Source organism: Ovis canadensis, chromosome 16, assembly GCF_042477335.2.
Source record: "Ovis canadensis isolate MfBH-ARS-UI-01 breed Bighorn chromosome 16, ARS-UI_OviCan_v2, whole genome shotgun sequence".
NCBI classification, from domain to species: domain Eukaryota; kingdom Metazoa; phylum Chordata; class Mammalia; order Artiodactyla; family Bovidae; genus Ovis; species Ovis canadensis.
The window spans coordinates 37,251,055-37,270,162 of NC_091260.1; positions in this window are offsets into that span (position 1 = coordinate 37,251,055).

Consider the following 19,108-nt stretch of genomic DNA (forward strand, 5'->3'; position numbering starts at 1 on the left):
TCTTTTTATTTCATTTGGCTGGGACAGGAAGTTTTGTAAAAGGGAATTTAGAATTTAACTGAATTTGGGTTAATCTCACTTGAAAATGAAAGGTAGATTACTGTTTCCCTTCCTTTTCCTAGAAGTGAGATCTAAATTGAGTTTTATTTCGCAGAACTTGTTGGACTTGTGTCTGGGCTCTTCCAAGGTAAGAGAAAGCTCTTTTCTTAAAACCCAACGGCGCCCTCAAGTGGCACAAGCTTTGCTTCGTAGAAAGTCGAGAAATTATTTTTTCAGTGACAAAGCTGCAGTTAGGTTTATCCTCTTTTAAGATGACTTCTAAGTTCATCCTTATTAGCCTTGGATTCCTGGAGAACTTGAGACTCTTCTTGCTACCTGCTGCCACGAGGAAAGAACGGAGATGCGTGCATTGATGCGACAGGTCATGCCTGACGGATGGTTTCTCAACGTTCTCACGGGAAGGGTTGCGTTCGCTCCCAGAATCAGTGATTGTGCCGAGTTAAGGCTTGAGCAAGGGAGGAGACTTGAGAAAATAGGTAAAGGATTTGAGCCTAAGCCTACCTTGACCTTCTCCCTCACACACATGCAGTTTCAAGCAAGCACAATGATTTATACTTCACAAGGTAGTAAATAATGCTCCTGAATTCTTAGGTTTCCTCTCAAGTGTCAGTGATCAGGTTACTGGTGGGGTGAAGAACTATACTGGTCACTGCTTTTCAAGGCTGACTTAGAACAAAGAATCTTTGAGGCATTCTAAGGAGACGGGTTCAGAGCTTCCCATGGGCTGACAAATCATTCACCAGAACTACCACATCCCTCCGTGTAACAGGAGTGACGTGGCCAACAGGAGAGGCAGGCCAGCCAAGGGCTGTGGCTGAGTGGGCCAGTGTCTGTTGCGTTACCCTGTTGCCAGGGTGTGTTACTAGTCACTTGGTCCAAAGAACTAGCTTCGTAAGAGCCAGGAAGCACTGCCCCTCCCCTCACTCAACCAGCATGAGTGGTTTGATCAACACTCAGTGCAGACCTAACTTGGCACATGCAGACATAATCTGGGGTGTGGGATGGCAAATTGCTTCTCACAGTATCAGTTAGGGGAATAACCTAGAATGATTCTCGGGCTTACACTTTCCCAATAATTTTGGCATTTTACACAGGCCTAAGGTAAGGGTCAAAATAATTATCGAACAACTTAAAAACTATAGGAGTAAGGAAGAAAAGGCTTTCCTAATATCTCTTCATTGCTTCGAGAATGAAAGATCAATTTCAGCAAAATGTCTTTGAGATGTATGCACAAGTCAGGAGGTTCATCAGCTTCTGAGACATCAGGATTCTGTCGTTGTTGCTAAACTCATTAATATTCCCAGGAAAGCAATGAACACCACTCTGCGAATCATGGGATCACAAGTCCACACCGACTTGGGAAATGAAAAGAAGCTGAAAGAGCCAAGAAAGAGAAAATACAAATAGAGGTGTGATTTGTTGGCACAAAGGAGAAAGAGTTCCCTGGTTTTGCTGCTTGCTCTTCTGGGAAAGAAACTAACTAACTTTTGCAACACCAAGGTGTTTTCATAAAGTTACAAGACTGGAAGATCAGCAGAGTTCCATCATGAAGAAAGAGGTCTCACACTCCATGCTGTCTCATAATGCATGTGCCTGGGAGGTGGGGACAGCCATGTAAAGGACAAGACAGGACTTCTAGCTCTTTCAAAGAAAGCTGAGCACAGTGGGGAAAGGATTGAGACCAGGAGACACCCCCTGGGATTTAGGATCATTATTCATACTGGCCTTTGGAGGGCGCCTGTGAGTCGCCACTGCCCAGAAGCCCAGACAAGAATTTTTAGACGCAGATCCAAATGTATTGCAGGGTTTCTCAGCCTCAGCCCTGGTGATACTTTTTTTTCTTTTTAATTTTTTGTCTCTTTTTTATTTTTTAAATTATGAAAGTATGATAAAACATTTATAGGAGACTTGGAAAATATAGGGCAAGGTTACATATTGTTATAGTCCTGGTAGCTCAGCTGGTAAAGAATCCGCCTGCAATGCAGGAGACCCCAGTTTGAGTCCTGGTTTGGGAAGATCTGCTAGAGAAGGGATCAGCTACCCGCTCTAGTATTCTTGGGCTTCCCTTGTGGCTCAGTTGGTAAAGAGTCAGACTGCAGTGTGGGAGCCCTGGGTTTTGATCCCTGGGTTGGGAAGATCCCCTGGAGAAGGGAACAGTATTCTGGACTGGAGAATTCCATGGACTATCCATAGGGTCACAAAGAGTTTGACACGAGTGAGAGACTCTCACTTCACTTCTTGGAAAATACAGGGCAAGCTTACATATAGTTCTACTACATATCACAATTGCAATTATTTTTCAAGCAGCTAAATTAAGATTTTTAGTTGGAGTTTCAATACCAAGCTCTCAAAAAAAAAAAAAATAGAATGGATATAGTAGTATAAATAGAAGGATATAATAGACATGAAAAGCACTATGAACAAATTCAACATAATAAAGATTTATACAATTTTCACACAATAGTAAGAATACAAATGCTACTCAAGGTCCCATAGACTGTAAACTGAGAGACACTGGAACATATCTAGGGACATAAAACAAGGTGCAAAATTTTCATGGTCTAAAGGTGTTGAAATCATACAGAATCTGGTCTCTTAGTATTAGCACTGGTGCTCTTTTGACCAATCTTTAAGGCAAGGCAGCCGCCCTCTGCATCGTAGCGTGTCGCAGCATATCTGACCTCTGACCACTAAATGACAGTAGCCCTCACTGCCCCCCTCCCCTAACCCAGTCATGACAAAAAATATCCCCAGACATTGCAAATGTCCGGAGAGGGCAAAAATCGCCCTCCTATGGACAACCATTTGTGTCTTGAATGTTGGGTCTAGACATCAGTCAGACCATTGTTCCAAGGCTCAGATTCTCTTTCCCTAAACTCTTTCTTTATCCTGGGCTCAATAAACAACTGCACAGACACCAAAGTTTCTCTGGCCAACATCTGCAGCAATTTCTCAGTTAAAGCCCAGATACAGGGCTCCCAGTCTGGTATGATACAGATGTGCATCCTACCTTCTTTATCTGCAGCTGTCTCTCTTCAAAACTCCTCCTCCAGTTCCACCAGACAGAGCAGACTACTAGGGGATGAGGCATTTACTTACATGAAGCTTCCCTTTTTCATCTGGTATACTTCTGGGCATCATCATGCTGAGGGATATGCACATTTAAAATGAGAGAACTGCCTGAAAGAGGATGTGATTTAAATCTAGTAAATGAGTCTCTAACAACAGAATTCTGGGAACCACTGGATCTGTAGCATGGGGGCATCAATAGTATTTATCTCATAAAGTTATAATGTGGACTAAATAGGTAAAGCACTTACAACAGTACCTGACAAAAAGTAAACAATCTAAAAAATACTAGTTGTTCTTTGTTATTATTACTACTTTATTATCTGTCCAAAAGACATGTTTGGAAAGAGGTAGACTAGCTTCCAGGCTGAACCAAATTACTTTAAAACTGTCTTTATCTGATAAATAAACATTTCTCCAAAGAAGACATACAGATGGCCAACAGGCTTATGAAAAATGCTCAACATTGTTATTAGTGAAATGCAAATCAGAGCTATTGTACAAGGAAGTATCACCTCACATCAGTCAGAATGGATATCATTAAAGGTCTACAAATAACAAATGCTGGAGAGGGTGTGGAGAAAAGGGACCCTCCTACACTGTCGGTGGTAATGTATATTGGTGCAGCCATTATGAAGAACTGCATGGAGGTTCCTCATAAAACTAAAAACGAAGTTACCATATGATCTAGCAATCCCACTCCTAAGCACATATCTGGAAAGATGAAAACTCTAATTTTTAAAAAATGCATGCACCCTAGTGCTCATCAGTTCGGTTCAGTCGCTTAGTTGTGTCCGACTCTTTGCGACTCCATGGACTGCAGCACACCAGACCTCCCTGTCCATCACCAACTCATGTCCATTGAGTTGGTGATACCATTCAACCATCTTATCCTTTGTTGTCCCCTTCTCCTCCTGCCCTCAATCTTTCCCAGCATCAGGGTCTTTTCAAATGAGTCAGCTCTTTGCATGAGGTGGCCAAAGTATTGGAGTTTCAGCTTCAACATCAGTCCTTCCAATGAACACTCAGGACTGATCTCCTTTTGGATGGACTGGTTGGATCTCCTTGCAGTCCAAGGAACCCTCAAGAGTCTTCTCCAACACCACAGTTCAAAAGCATCAATTCTTCAGCGCTCAGCTTTCTTTATAGTCCAACTCTCACATCCATACATGACTACTGGAAAAACCATAGCTTTGACTAGACAGACCTTTGTTGGCAAAGTAATATATCTGCTTTTCAATATACTGTCTAGGTTGGTCATAACTTTCCTTCCAAGGAGTAAGCGTCTTTTAATTTCATGGCTGCAGTCACCACCTGCAGCGATTTTGGAACCCAAGAAAATAAAGTCTCTTACTCTTCCTATTGTTTCCCCATCTATTTCCCATGAAGTGATGGGATTGGATGCCATGATCTTAGTTTTCTGAATGTTGAGCTTTAAGCCAGCTTTTTCACTCTCCTCTTTCACTTCCAACAAGAGGCTCTTTAGTTCCTCTTCGCTTTCTGCCATAAGGGTGGTGTCATCTGCATATCTGAGGTTATTGATATTTCTCCCAGCAGTTTTGATTCCAGCTGTGCTTCATCCAGCCCGGTATTTCTCATGATGTACTCTGCATATAAGTTAAACAAGCAGGGTGACAATATACAGCCTTGAGTACTCCTTTTCCCATTTGGAACCAGTCTGTTGTTCCATGTCCAGTTCTAACTGTTGCTTCTTGACATGCACACAGATTTCTCAGGAGGCATGTCAGGTGGCCTGGTATTCCCAGCTCTTGAAGAATTTTCCACAGTTTGTTGTGATCCACACAGTCAAAGGCTTTGGCATAGTCAATAAAGCAGAGGTAGACCTATTTCTGGAACTCTCTCCCTTTTTCTATGATCTAACGGATGTTGGCAATTTGATCTCTGGTTCCTCTGCATTTTCTAAATCCAGCTTGAACATCTGGAAGTTCGCAGTTCATGTACTGTTGAAGGCTGGCTTGGAGAATTTCGAGCATTACTTTGTTAGCATGTGAGATGAGCGCAATTGTGTGGTAGTTTGAGCATTCTTTGGCATTGCCTGTCTTTGGGATTGGAATGAAAACTGACCTTTTCCAGTCCTGTGGCTGCTGCTGAGTTTTCCAAATTTGCTGGCATATTGACTGCAGCACTTTCACAGCATCATCTTTTAGGATCTGAAATAGCTCAACTGGAATTCCATCACCTCCACTAGCTTTGTTCGTAGGGATGCTTCCTAGGGCCCACTTGACTTTACACTCCAGGATGTCTGGCTCTGGGTGAGTGATCACGCCATTGTCATTATCTGGGTCACGAAGATCTTCTGCACATTCTTTCTACCTCTTCTTAGGATCTTCTGCTTCTGTTAGGCCCATAACATTTCTGTCCTTTATGGTGCCCATCTTTGCATGGAATGTTCCCTGGTATCTCTAATTTTCTTGAAGAGATCTTTAGTCTTTCCCATTCTGTTGTTTTCTCATTCTATTATTTGCAACAGCCAAGACATGAAAGCAATCTAAATGTCCACTGACAGATAAATGGATAAAGAAGACGTGATATATCTATACATCACCTTGATGTTACTTATCCATAAAAAGAATGCAATTACGTCATCTGTAGCAACATGGATGGACTTAGAGATTACCAGGTTAAATTAAGTACATCAAACAAAGACAAATAATATATTGTATCACTTAAATGTGGAATTTTAAAACATGATACAGATGAACTTATTTATAACACAAAAAACAGATTCACAGCCATAGAAAACAAACTTATGAGAAAGGGGGAAAGGTGTCAGGAGTTGAGGATTAACAGATATACACTACTATATATAATGGCTTCCCAGGTGGTGCTAATGGTTAAGAACCTGCCGGCCAGTGCAGGAGATATAAGAAACGCAAGTTTGATTCCTGAGTCAGGAAGATCCCCTGGAATAGGGCATGGCAAATGACTCCAGTATTCTTGCCTGGAGAATCCCATGGACAGAGGAGCCTGGCAGGCTACAGTCCATGGGGTCACACAGAGTCGGACACAACTGAAGCGAGAGGTTAAAGCATCTGCCTGGAATGCGGGAGACCCGGGTTTGATCCCTGGGTCGGGAAGATCCCCTGGAGAAGGAAATGGCAACCCACTCCAGTACTCTTGCCTGGAGAGTCCCATGGAGGGAGGAGCCTGGTAAGCTACTAGTCCATGGGGTCGCAAAGAGTCGGACATGACTGAGTGACTTCACTCACTCACTCACTCACAATATATAAAATAGATAAAGAAGGTCCTGTGCGTGCCAAGGGACTTCCCTGGTGGCCCAGATGGTAAAGAATACGCCTGCAATGCAGGAGACCCAGGTTCAATCCCTGGGTTGGGAAGATCCCCTGAAGAAAGGAAATAGATAAACAAGGTCCTACTATATACCATAGAGAACTAAATTTATTATCTTTTAATAACCTATACTGGGAAAGAATCTGGAAAATTGTGTGTATATATATATAAATATATAAATATATGTAACATAACCACTTTGCTGTACTCCAGAAACAACATCGTAAATTAACTATACTTTAATAAAGAAAAAAACACAAACTGTCCTTGTCTCTAACATCTGACTCTGTGGCATCTAGAAACCTGGAACAGACCTGCCCATGAAGCAGAATTAATTTTCAAGGTGAAAATTAATCCACCTTGAAATTTCCCTTTGAAGTCACCTTTGAATACTGCCCCCTGAGTTCAAACATCATTGAATAAATGAATGTATGAGCTATAGAGAAAATGGAAACCGGTATTTGTGAAGCACCTACACTGTGCAAGGTGCCATGAGGCTATCTAGAATACTAGACCTAACTGCCTAATTAATAAATATGAGGGCACGCAGATCATCAGGACCAAGCAGGGCCGATGAGACGAGAGTATAAGGTGTGCGGGAGTGATGAGGAGGGAGTGTGAGCCCCACACAGTGGTTTGGTGGGGAGTGCACTTGGCAACTGAGTTGGGGAGGAGGACCGAGAGCCTATATTTTGGGCCCAGGTGTTACAGCGCTAACTGGAAGCTGGGGCTCCTCCATCACAGAGTCCTAGGCTCACCCAGGGCAAGTTTCACGTGGGCCATTTCCACAGCAACACCAGCAGACTCTGAAACCCTAAACTCACACAAAGACCAAGTAGTTTTTCTGAACCTTCCAGTCATGCTCTCTATATTCAGGTTCCTGATGGTTTCTGAGAAATGCTTCCTGGAGAGTAAATGGTTTAAATCCCAACTTTTGCTGAGCCTGAGAAATAGGTGCCTTCAAGAAAGGGCACAGCTATTGCCCAGTTTTCTCAGTTTCTTCCAATGCAAACAGAGAAGGGCTTTGCAGTGTGTGTGTGTGTGTGTGTGTGTGTGTGTTTGTGTGTGTGTGTGTGTGTGTGAGAGAGAGAGAGAGAGAGAGAGAGAAGTGTTGATTGCCAGTTGATTTATATTGGAAGGAGGATGAGGGTTGTCCTTGAGCGAGAGCATTACGGTTTACTTCTATTTTAGAGTCAATCTAATATTGTCTTTGGATTAATTTACTTTAGAATAATTTGTATAAAGGGTATGACTTTTATGTACAAGTTAACTCCAGTCTTCATCCCAGAGGTGATTAACCATCTTTGAAACTTGCAGGGTTATTAATTAGTTATAGTGAATCCTAAATAGCAATCTAAATCTCAAGTTGATCTCTTGGCTCTTAAAGTATTCATACTGAAGTAAGACCTAAGAGGGCATGTGAATTAGCATAAGGAATGTGAGATCATTTTAAGCAGTGGCATTCATAGTGTGAGAGAAGGTTTGACTGGGAGCATTGTATAGGACTTGCTGTCCTTGAATGAATGATGTTTAAGAATCTGACAAGCCCAGGACTTTGATACCTGTTTTCCAGACCTAAAACCCCTTTGTCCCTGCTTCTTCTGGCTATAAGGAGGACTTTGTCACTGGATTTGACCATAAAGATGGGCGTTCATGCACCTTGGATTGGGCCTTTTATGTAAGCATGATCATATGGCCAGAGCAGAGCGTGGGGTTTCTGCCACATAGAAACTGGGGATTGAATTGTAACTCTCAGTGGAATTTGTCCCTTTCATTGTTCTACTACCCAGTAGTGAGGTTCTGGTGAAGGGAAAGTCTAACTGCTCCCACTCAGAACCACTGGAGAGTCAGCTTCCGGTTGTTCGGTTATGTTGTGTTAGTCGCTTGTGTTTGACTCTGATCCTGTGATCCTGAGGACTGTAGCCCACCAGGCTCCTCTGTCCATGGAATTCTCCAGGCAAGAATACTGGAGTGGGTTGCCATTCCTTTTTCCATGGGATCTTCCTGACCCAGGTATCGAACCTGTGTCTCTTGCATTGCGAGTAGATTCTTTACCATCTGAGCTACCAAGGAAGCCCTCAGCTTCTGGTATCCACCCAAAAAGAACCAGAAGTTTGCTGAATGACCAAAGGGACTTAGGACCAATTTACAGCAGGGCAAGTAGGCCTCCAATGGCAGCTCTGGGGGCATGTAGTTGGCTAAGACATTTTGTTCAGAAGTCTCATATGGGAATTCAGGCTTCCTGAAGAGGAGGACCCTGGGCGCCCCCATATCTGTGCAGTGAGTGATGCAGTAAGCCTCCATCAGCAGGATCTCTTGAAGACTAGGAGAGCCTCAGTGAGGAGCCACAGAGTGGCAGTCTCCCTGAACAGATGCTGTGGGTAGGTCAAAGCTGTGTCTTGGGCTTCTGCTTTATCAGATGACACTTTCTGAGCAGCTGAAGATGCAGATGCCTCATGATGCTCTAGCAAAATGCCTGACACAGAGCTGTGGGAATGGGGGCAGTAGGGCATAAGGCCTGAAGACTGGGGCTTTTAATCCCGACACTCTTACAAGTATTACTAGCAGGGAAATAGAAAAAAAAAAAATCACACTCCTCAGCCTATACGTTCTCATGTCTGATTTCCCTCTAGATTCCTGTCCTTCTCTCCCATGACATAAAAATAGAGGCTGTCACCCAGTTGCTGACCTAGAAGAGAGATGATGGGGTTACAGGACTAGAGGAATAAGAGAAAAGCAGGTGTTTTTCATGGCGTCACGCAGAATGCCAACTTTCATGGTTTTAGGAATTCTTCCTGTAACCCTGTGGCCTGTCGGGGAATTGTGTGTGACTTGTGCTGAAGGACTAATCCTGAATCTAATCTTGGCTAAAGGAAGTGGCTCACATGGTCCTGAATCTCCAGAGCTGTCTCTGAGAGGAAATAGAGGAAAATCCCCACTGGCTCATGTGTGCTTTAATATTTTCTTCCTTCAATTTAAGGCCTTGCTTCCAGTGGCAGACTTTATTTTTTGGGCTCCAAAGTCGCTGCAGATCATGACGGCAGCCATGAAATTAAAAGATGCTTACTCCTTGGAAGGAAAGTTATGACCAACCTAGACAGCATATTAAAAAGCAGACATTACTTTGCCAACAAAGGTCTGTCTAGTCAAGACTATGGTTTTTCCAGTAGTCATGTATGGATGTGAGAGTTGGACTATAAAGAAAGCTGAGCGCTGAAGAATTGATGCTTTTGAACTGTGGTGTTGGAGAAGACTCTTGAGGGTCCCTTGGACTGCAAGGAGATCCAACCAGTCCATCCAAAAGGAGATCAGTCCTGAGTGTTCATTGGAAGGACTGATGTTGAAGCTGAAACTCCAATACTTTGGCCAACTGATGCAAAGAACTGACTCATTTGAAAAGACCCTGATGCTGGGAAAGATTGAAGGTGGGTGGAAAAGGGGATTACAGAGGATAAGATGGTTGGATCCATCACTGACTCAGTGGACATGGGTTTGGGTAAACTCCGGGAGTTGGTGATGGACAGGGAGGTCTGGTGTGCTGCAGTCCACGGGGTCCCAAAGAGTCAGACACGACTGAGCAACTGAACTGAACTGAACTTCCAAATACTCTGGGGGATGAGTCCTTAAGTGATTATCACCGATCTGCACTTTTGTATGGGTAAATTTCATCTACTTTTTTCTGAGTAGGTTTTGTCTATGAGACATCATGAAGACAGCTAAGGAGTAGAAGGGTCCCATGGGAGTAAGGGCAGGATTGGCACTGGAGGTATTCGAGTGTCCTGACTTCTAAAGTTTTCCTGGGTGTCTCTGAGTTCTGCTGTGAAATGACTCCTGGATGGCAAGTATTCTCCAGTAAACTCTAAATTGAAAAAAAATTCATATTCATTTTTTCACCCTATATTTACTATCAGCCGTGTCTGGACCAATCAACAAACCACTGCTCCAGACTCTAGGGGTATAAGACAGAGAGAGTGGTGAGGTGGATTAGGGCAGCAGTAGAGATGGAGAGAAGCAGGTTAATTTAGGTTCAGAGGTAGAAATGAAGAACCTTGGATATGAGGGAAAGAGATGAATGAAGATGCTTAAGGTTTGGATTTGAACCACTGAATAGATGGTAGTGTTATTTACCGAGATGAGGGATAGGATTGGGGTGGTAAAATAGAGTTCTAGTTTTGTTATGTTAATTTTGAGATGTCTGTTAGACATTCAAGAGAAGATGGCAAGCAGGCTTGTCTTAGCTCCGGCTGCTATAATAGCATAAACTGGATGACTGAAGTATCAAACGTTTATTTCTCACGGTTCCAAAAGCTGAGGACTCTAAGAAGAAGGTGTTGGCAGATCCAATGTCTGGTGAGAGCTTACCTTCTGGTTTGCACTCAGCTATCTTCTCAATGAATCCTCACATGGCAGAGAAGAGGACAAGCCCTCATGTCTCACCTTGTAAGGGCACTAATTACATTCATGAGAGCTCCAGGCTCTTGGCCTAATCACCTCCTAGAGGTCCCATCTCCAAATACTATCACATTGGGGTTAGAATTTCAACATATGGATTTGGATTGCAGGGCCAGATACATTTAACCCATAACAAGGTTTTTGGAAATGAAAGTAAGGCTGAAATCCAGGGTGAAGTTCATAACCAGGGATGTGAATTTGTGAGTCATTTCCATGTAGTGGGCTTCCCTGATAGCTCAGCTGGTAAAGAATCTGTTTGCAATGCAGGAGACCCAAGTTCGATTCTTAATACCATGGGATTGTAGCTAGAGAAGAAAAGAAGAGGCAGGGCTGAGCTCTAAGGTTTTGCAGCCTGTAGAGATGGCTTGGAGCTGGCAAAAGAGACTGTGGAGGTATGGTTACTGAAGTAGGAGGCTGACCAGGAGCCTGTGCTTAATGGAGACCAAGAAAGGGAAGGGTTTCAAGGAGGGAGTACTTACCTTGAACACTTCTGAAAATCAGGTAAGTTGAGAATGGAGATGTGCCCCTGGATGAGGTGGCCAGTGATTAGGATAGGACCAGGTGCAGGGGAGCAGAGATGAGGAAGCCAGATTGGGGTTGGCTAAAAGGAGTCTGGGAGGTGAGAAAGTAGAGGCAGTGAAAGGAGATGACTCCTCCTTGCAAAGTCTTTTCTGTGTTACGGAAGGAGAGGCATGTTGGGCTACAGGAACAGGATGGAATTTGAAGTCAGAAGACTTGAATCCTAGGACTGAGACTCATCAGTTGGATGATCTTGAACAAATACCGTTCCACATCTCAGCGTCAGTTTCTTCATTGGCAACGTGGGTTTGACAATACTGCCTGCTCCATGGAGTTTTGTTTTGCTCTTGGTCTTTAAATATTAAATATTAATATTTGCCTTTTGCCCTTGATCCCAAGAAACTGAGCATAGCTCACCTATCCAACAGATTTACCTGAAGGGAGATAGAGGCCACTCATCTACTCATATTGTAAGAATCAAGAATCTCATAGAATCTCTCTCCCGTTTGATCATGAAGACTTATCAAAATCCATTAAAACAGACATTGCATTAAAACTCGAAGTAACCACTCATTCACTTTTTTTTTTCATTTAGTCAACGCACAGTAATTAAAAACCTATAATGGCCCAAACAGTGAGCTTACTGCAGGGGACCAAACCAAGTCTCTGCCACACAGAGTTCACATTGTAGTATGTGAAGGCAGACAAGAAATAAGTCCACATACATACTAGACAGTGGTAAATGCTATGGAGAAAAAGCAGGGGAAGTGAGACTGAGGAGCTATTTTCCACAGGTGGCTATAGAAGGCCCTGCTAGTTAGAGGGCATTTAAGCAGAGACCTGCAGACAGAGAGGGATGGACCAGGAGGACATAGGAGCATCGCTGGCAGAGGACACAGTGAGTGTCAAGGTCCAGAGCGGGGAATGTACCCAGGGTGTTGTCTGCTATGGGGTTGACTTTTCCTTAGGAATCCACTCCAGACATCCTTGATGTTTTATTGTCCCTCCGAGTTTCAAATTTCATAAATTGCTCTTTAGAAAAAGAAAGCGAAGTCTGGTAAAGTGAAGGTTGCTAATGGTTGACTACACAATTGCCATTCCTTCCATATATGGCCCTTTGGAGTTTGCCATTCAGGACGACAATACTTTCCCTTCTCTGGTAACCCCTAGATTTCCTCTTTCCAGCCTATCACAAGTCCCTCCAGTCCCATTTGTGCATCACGAAATTCGCACACCCTCCTGATGTATAAGGCAATTCTCAGGTGGGTGGGCAGGCCTTCAGTTATATCAGTATGTAAAACAAAGTCTGAGCTTCCCTGAGCCTGCCAATGCAGGAGATGCAGGTTCAGTCCCTGGGTTGGGAAGCTCCCCTGGAGAAGGAAATAGCAACCCACTCCAGTATTCTTGCCTGGGGAATCCCATGGATGGAGAAGGCTGGTGGGCTACAATCCATGATATCACCAAAGAGGCGGATATAACTTAGCAACTCAACAACAACAATAACTTAATGCTAATGTATTAAGGACGTGGGCTGTGGTGTTCATGCAAGTTCTAGGCGTTTCCCTCCCTCCTTCCTACAGTGCAGTCTTCACTGTAAACTCCGAGGCTGTTGTCTCGTTTCCCAGAATGAGTAAATGAGAGGAAAGTAGTAGAGGGTGGGAGGTGGGCACAGGTCAAAAGCACCTTGTAAGGCAGAGTTTCTCCTCTGGGAGATGCTTAAAACCGCAAAGTTTTCCGTCTTCTTACCTGTGTCTCACAGAAACAGCACGGCTGGCTGTCGTTATCTCCATGCTGTCCAGTTACCAGAACTTCTGAAGCTCTTGAACGCCCAGCCTTCCACTTCACCAACAGAGAAACATCCCAACCCTGTACTAAAACATAGTATAGTCAATTCTACATTTTGCTTTGTGTCTGGATGCAGGGCTCTGTACCACAGGAGAAAATGACACAGTTGTGCAGATTGAAAAAAACATGAATCTCTGTCTGTCTAAACTATTGTTCCAACTAGGACATTGTCGAGAGTGAATGGATACTGTGAGAAATCACACCCAGACAACAGGTGTGAACCAGGACTCTCTTGAACACAGAGTGGGTAATGGTCAACCTACTTATAAACAAGTTTGCACAACCAAAGAAAAGGGAAGGAGGAGCAGATCAAGAATGATTCCAAATATTGTGTGACATCACTTCATGCGGAATCTAAAAATGAGCTTATTTACAAAACAGAAGTAGACTCACACACAAAGAAACAAACTTATGGTTCCCAAAGGGGATACCAGGTGGAGGATAATTTTTTCTTTTTTCAAAAAGAGGATAATTCCAAACCTTCCAGACCTGTGTTGAACCCATCTACACTTAGTAGGCATGTTTTATCCCATTTCATAGAGAAAATAGAGGCTACCAAGCTGACTTCCCTGTGCTCTGACCCATAAACTTGCCATGTATCTAAGTTCACCCTCCTCTCCTCTCCTCTCGTTCAGGACAAACCTCCACTCACATGTGAACCCCATTCCTTCCAGGACCTACTGTCAGCTTCCCCTCTCTTTCCTTAATCTTCAATCTCTTCTTCTCTGTTTTTCACCACCTAAAAACAGACTCTAATCCTAAAAATCTCTTTCTTGATATTATGACCGCCTCATCCTATAATCTAATTTCATTCCTACTCCTCTAATCAAACCCTTTGAAGTGCTATCTGCATCTGATGGCTCCTCTTCGTGTCCCATCTACACAGGCTTGAACAATTTCTGTCTCCCTCTGAGTTATTAAAGCTAGTCTCATCAAGGTCAGTTTTATGGAGACTTCCCTAGTGGTCCAGTGGTTAACGCTTGACACTTTCACTGCTGGAACCCCAGATTCAATCCCTGGTTGGGGAACTAAGATCCTGCAACGTGTACAGCATGGCCAAAAGAAAAAAACGTTAGTTTTATCCCAGTGGTCAAAACCACTGGATGACCTTTATCCTTCTTCACTGCTCTGGATGCCTTTAGCACTCTGAGCCTTCCTGATGAACACTGACAAGTCCCTCATTCTCCATGAAGCAAGATGTCCTGGTTCTCTTGGTGACTCTGTGAGACTGCTCACGTACAGTCTCCTCCACAGTCAGCTGTCACTAGTCCATTCCCTGGACTAACACCATATGAAGATACAGAACATCTGGCTGTTTCTACTTCCTGCGATGGCACCAGACACACAGGGTCAAGAGCCGGTGGTCAGAGAAGGGGCTCAGAAAAGCTGGTGATGCTCTTTATTCCTGACTTGAAAACCCTCAGTGCTCTGGATCTGGAGGAGTCATGTGGCTGAGGGATCTTTTTAGCACTTAGTTTTTTTCAAGTCTCACCCAACTGTGGGGTGAAGGTAGGAGTGGGCCACATGTGTAACTTGCATAAGAGGAGGCCAAACGCAGCACTAAATTGTTTTTTGGGAAGCAGAGTTCAACAATTTAAAATCAACTTTTGTTCTCAGATAGCCAAAAATAGTTTTCTGTGGCTTCTTCTATTTCTTTCACTAGGGTTACCGGAACTCAGCTTTGTGTTAGAAATGCAAGTTTAGCAGAAACATCTTCCCCTAATGAGGCCTGGTGCCTGTCGGTATTATGTCTGAGTCCCTGGGGCTGTTCAGTGGGTGATTTTCCAGTTGTTGCGAAGCCCATAGGCGTCCTGCGGACATATTAAATGGCCATACCCCTCACCCTGGGACTCAGTGTAGAGCTTCCATGTGGGGCTTGACTCTACATGGAGCCCTGTGGGGAGCAGCTTACCACTCAGAGCTGGCTGTATGACCCCCTGTCTCTTGGTGGGTGTTACACTGAAGCCTGTGGCCTGATGGAGCCTTGATTCTGAGTGAAGCTAAATTCTTTATACTACCAGCATCTCGCACTCTTTTTATGAACTTGTTGCTGCTGTCTTCTGTCCTCACCTGACATGGAACAATGGACTGGTTCAAAATTGAGAAAGGAGTTCATCAAGGTTGTATGTTGTCACTCTGCTTATATAACTTGTAAGAAAATCTGGCCATTGGAAGCAGAGAATTCACCAGTTGTGGGAAGGTTGCAAGAATTCCCATTATGGCTACAGACCAGAGTCATTTTTGTGTGGTCTGTGTTACTGAAAGGCCTCTGGAAAAGTTCAATTGTTCAAGGCATCATGGATTGTAAGAGCTGACAGGGGCTCAGAGATCCACCAGCCCAGGATGCTCAGTCTTTTTAAGTTTTGAAAGAGCCTGACCTCCATCATTGTATCAAGTCCTGTTATTTCAAAATGTTTTACATTCCTTCAATGTTAAGCTCTTCAGTGCTGACAGCAAAACATGAAATGAGAACCAAGCGAAACATGAAGGTCTTGTAAAGGTGAATTTGTTATACCACCAGTATCCCCCACCCTTTTTACTAACTTGTTGCCACTGTCTTCAGTCCTCACCCTCTTCAGAGACAGATCTCAAGGCCTTCATGTCCTCTTTCTTCCTGGGCTCTTAGGCCATCTCCAGTGACTCACGCTTCAAAGTCAAGCTCCAGTGCCAAATATGGTTCTTGGTTCCCTCATGTTCATCATATATGGCCTTTTGTTCTACCCAAGGCCCTTCTAATGGGATGCTGTTCCTTGCTGACAAACTAGTGTGGCAGAGTAAACTTCTTTATTATTTATTTTGAGGAGGTCTTTCTTTTTCTTAACTGAGGTAGAATATCATGTAAGTTACAGGTGTAAAAAGATAGTGATTCGTAATTTTTAAAGGTTATACTTCATTTATTGTTGCTGTTTAGTTGCTTAGTCATGTTTGACTCTTTGTGTCCCTATGGATTGTAGCCCGTCAGGCTCCTCTGTCCATGGGATTCCCCAGGCAAGAATACTAGCACGGGTTGCCAAATCCTTCTCCAGGGGATCTTCCTGACCCAGAGATCCAACCCACGTCTCCTGCAGCTCCTGCATTATGGGCGGATTCTTTACCACCGAGCCACCAGGGAAGCCCCATACTTCATTTATAGTTATGATAAAATATCAGCTATATTCCCTGCACTGTGCCATATATCCTTGTAGCTTATTTATTTTATACATTGTAGTTTGCACCTCTTAAGCCCCTAGCCCTCTCTTGTCCTTCCTCCCTTCTGTCTCCCCACTGGTAACCATTTGTTTGTTCTCTGTATCTGTGAGTTTGTCTCTGTTTTGTTATACTCATTCATTTGCTTTATTGTTTGGAGTCCACGTAGATGATAGTGTATGGCATTTGTCTTTGTCTGACTTATTTTATTAAGCAAATGCCCTCCAGGTCCCTCCATGCTGTTGCAAATGGCAAAGCATCATGGGTGTCCTTGTGGAGGCATCCAAAATCAGAGAGCTGCCACGCCCCCTCTCTCAGTCATTCCTGTTTTGGCGCTACATAAGGTCTATGGCACTTCGACATAACACAACACAGGGTAACGCAGGAGAGAAAACTTCAATTCACTGAGAAATAGTTTTGCGTCCACAGCAAATTGAGAGGTCAAAACAGAAATCAAGTTGAGTTTTTAAAAATGTAGAAAATGATCACTTATGTACACGTGAATTTGTGAAGCTAGAGTTGCATACCAACTCAGTAAAGTGTGGATTTATCAAGAGAACTCAGAAGAATCTCATGGAAACAAAACTCAGGAAGTACATCTGTGTTTCATGGGACTAAGAAAGCCAATGGGCAGCAACTTACGGTCTGTCTCTCTGACTGTCCCTCATAATCACCTTTTCTCTGGGACCCGGTGCCAATCCTCTCTCTGCAAAGACCTAGAAAGAGGCAAACAGCTTCCTCTCCTGACTCATGGTCCCCTCAGACCTTTGCGGACATGGGTCTTTGGCTGGTGCTCACTAAGGTGCCATCTCCACATGACTTACTGGTCTGAGATCACCACCAATCATTTCATTCTTAATGCTTCTAGGATGAAAGTTTTGAGAAGGAATCAGCTTTGACACTCTTTTCTCTGGAGTCCATGCTCCTTAGACGAGAAACCCACCCTACCCCAGTCATGGTGGGGTGGGGGTCAAAGGGAGGGTGGTCATGTAAATGAGACATGGCTGCTCAAGCCATCACATCATCAGAGATGTATGGCCTGGACAGTTCCAGAGAAGCCCAGTTTCTAATGCACCCTTATTAAAATTACCGCTATACTTGTCTTACACTCCTCTCAATATTTTTATATTTTATTTCAGTTTTTGGCTTTGCCAAATGGGATCTTAGTTCCCTGGACAGGGATTGAACCCATGGCCCCTGCAATGGAAGTGCAGAGTCAACCACTGAACCACCAGGGAAATCCCAACTCCTCTCTATGGTAACTTCCTTGGACGCAGGGGCTCTAATTCATTTCTGTGAATGACATCTTTTCTGTGCCTTTTCCATTTGGAAGAGTTCAATGAATATTTGTTGAGTGAATGTCCATCTCTATATTCATTCTCTGTTCTCCATATCTTCATTCCTCAGAGAACAGTGTTCAGGTTAACATCTGAACAGAATAACTCCTGTTGCTGGGGCATAGCAGGTGAATGCCAGTCAAAATGACTAGATGATTAGATCTGAGTGACTATAGGTGGGTTACATAGGTGGGTTTCCTGATCAGACACTATAAACATCCTTAGAGTCACGATATTTATCATGGGGCTTTCCATAACAACCAAGCATGATAATTTCTCATCATTCTAGAGCCAACTTCACTGCTGCAGAAATTGGCTGGAGACTTCATTCAATCTTTGAAGAAATTATGTGATAGATTAGAACTAATTTAAAGAAGAGGAGCAAGTGGTACTTTATAGGGAGATAATTCATAGTTTCTTTTTGACACTTTGAATGATTTTTCTAAATTAAAAGTTCGAAGTTTATGGGCAATCACCGCTTGAAGTAAAGAAATTCAAACATTATGTGATTCTTTGTGCACTAATTAAAAGGGCTCTATTTAAATGGCAGAGCTATCCTGATGCCAAAGATGACAAATCAGAATCATAAAATTTTGGACCTGGAGGGAATGTACAGATCATTTAACCAATCTTTCCATTTTATAGGAGAGAAAGTGGAAGCCGTGACACATTTAGAGGTAGAACTACCACTCCCACCAACCTGGTCCAAGCTTCTGCAGTCCCAGGAAAATCAGTTCGACTATGGGCAAGTGGGGGACGCTGGAGATTATGAACATGATGACATACGGCGTCTTCAGTAGTTCAGATCAGTATAGTTCAGTTGCTCAGTTGTGTCTGACTCTTAGTGACCCAGTGGACTGCAGAACATCAGCTTCCCCGTGTCCTTCACCATTTCCCAGAATTTGCTCAAACTCATGTCCATCGAGTCGGTGATGCCAACCCACCATCTCATCCTCTGTCATCAGCTTCTCCTCCTGCCTTCAATCTTTCCCAGCATCTGGGTCTTTTCCAATGAGTCAGTTCTTTGCATCAAGTGGCCAAAGTATTGGAGCTTCAGCTTCAGCATCACTCCTTCCAATGAACATTTAGGACTGATTTCCCATAGGATTGACTGGTTTGAACTCCTTGAAGTCCAAGAGACTCTCAAGAGTCTTCTCCAACACCACAGTTCAAAAGCATCAAAGCTTCCCTGGTGGCTCAGATGGTAAAGAATTTGCCTACAATGCAGGAGACCTGGGTTCGATCCCTGGGTTAGGAAGATCTCCTGGAGAAGGGAAAGGCTACCTACTCCAGTATTCTTGCCTGAAGAATCCCGTGGACAGAGGAGC